Source organism: Nicotiana sylvestris, chromosome 4 (genome assembly GCF_000393655.2).
Source record: "Nicotiana sylvestris chromosome 4, ASM39365v2, whole genome shotgun sequence".
NCBI lineage: Eukaryota > Viridiplantae > Streptophyta > Magnoliopsida > Solanales > Solanaceae > Nicotiana > Nicotiana sylvestris.
The window spans coordinates 152529999-152532229 of record NC_091060.1 but is presented as its reverse complement, the minus strand read 5'-3'; positions in this window follow the sequence as shown (position 1 = coordinate 152532229).

Here is a 2231-nt window from a genome sequence, read left to right as displayed (position 1 = left end):
AACGAGAGAGTCTTATTGGTGAAAACCTTCACAGGCACCATAAGGAGCCGGGAGCTGAGAGAAAAGAGAGAGTCTCATTAGTGAAAACCCCTCGAAGGACACTATGAGGCGACAAGATAGATCAACAAGAGGATCCGCGTTCACAAAGAAATGGACCCCCATTTATCCCCAGCAAGTAAGGTCATCTGGCAAGTTGATTGATACAAATAGACTGGGTCGGGAATCTATGGTGCACGTCATGATCACAAGGACCAGTCATGTTATCCAGATAAGTTCTTCTCTTTTCCTTTTCCACCAAGTATTGGTTCAGAAAGATTCTCCTCCTTTTCTATCTTTTTTTTTTATTTTTCTTTCTAAGAATTCGTTTTGGAAAATATTTTCCAAGTTTACTACCAGAGGCCGAAGGGGTACGAAAGCAAAATACGAAAAGGGTAGAGAGCCAAGGCAATAAGACAAAAGGCATCGGCTGTGAAACCAAAGGACGAATTGTATAGAAAGAAAGGTGACGTAAAGAGAGCGGAAAATGACGGGTGAAGGACTTGTGGACCAAGTTCCGAAAAGGTTTCCCCGCAGAATGTTGATAGATCCCGGACCCGAATCCGAAGTGGTCAGACGCCGCAAGAAAGGGAAATCAGTCCGGTACAAGATATCCCCGGCATGTCCTGATTAAAAGCAGACTCCCACAGCATGTCCTGAAAAGAGAAAGCAGAAAGGGGGATAAAGGGAAAACCACCCCCAGCAAGCAGCGTCGTCCACCAATCAGTTGTTGGAGCATAGAGCAAGGAAAAGAAAAGGGAAAAATCATCTCCCATCGGAAAGGTCACGTTGCCCCACCATGATTAAAACTAACTAAATCCTTTTGTCTTGCTGCAGGAAAATAAAGGTTGATGATGGCAGACGGACGCAATACCAGAAAGGCCACCAAAACCGGGGCAGAAAATTTTCTGCCGTGGCCAAATATTTTTCGGAGGAACGAGAAAACAAAATCAAATGTGTCTTAATTTAAATAGGCGCCCACCTGTATAACAAGAGGAATACTTTTCAGTCTTAGTTTAAATAGGCGCCCACCTGTATAACGAGAGGAATACTTTTCAGTCTTAGTTTAAATAGGCGCCCACCTGTATAACGAGAGGAATACTTTTCAGTCTTAGTTTAAATAGGCGCCCACCTGTATAACGAGAGGAATACTTTTCAGTCTTAGTTTAAATAGGCGCCCACCTGTATAACGAGAGGAATACTTTTCAGTCTTAGTTTAAATAGGCGCCCACCTGTATAACGAGAGGAATACTTTTCAGTCTTAGTTTAAATAGGCGCCCACCTGTATAACGAGAGGAATACTTTTCAGTCTTAGTTTAAATAGGCGCCCACCTGTATAACGAGAGGAATACTTTTCAGTCTTAGTTTAAATAGGCGCCCACCTGTATAACGAGAGGAATACTTTTCAGTCTTAGTTTAAATAGGCGCCCACCTGTATAACGAGAGGAATACTTTTCAGTCTTAGTTTAAATAGGCGCCCACCTGTATAACGAGAGGAATACTTTTCAGTCTTAGTTTAAATAGGCGCCCACCTGTATAACGAGAGGAATAATTTTCAGTCTTAGTTTAAATAGGCGCCCACCTGTATAACGAGAGGAATAATTTTCAGTCTTAGTTTAAATAGGCGCCCACCTGTATAACGAGAGGAATAATTTTCATGTCTTAGTTTAAATAGGCGCCCACCTGTATAACGAGAGGAATAATTTTCAGTCTTAGTTTAAATAGGCGCCCACCTGTATAACGAGAGGAATAATTTTCAGTCTTAGTTTAAATAGGCGCCCACCTGTATAACGAGAGGAATAATTTTCATGTCTTAGTTTAAATAGGCGCCCACCTGTATAACGAGAGGAATAATTTTCAGTCTTAGTTTAAATAGGCGCCCACCTGTATAACGAGAGGAATAATTTTCATGTCTTAGTTTAAATAGGCGCCCACCTGTATAACGAGAGGAATACTTTTCAGTCTTAGTTTAAATAGGCGCCCACCTGTATAACGAGAGGAATACTTTTCATGTCTTAGTTTAAATAGGCGCCCACCTGTATAACGAGAGGAATAATTTTCATGTCTTAGTTTAAATAGGCGCCCACCTGTATAACGAGAGGAATACTTTTCATGTTTTAAGTTTAAATATTTCAGATTTTGAGAGCAGTAACCCTACCGGAAGGCCGAAGGTTACAGCAGGAATATCCAGCAAG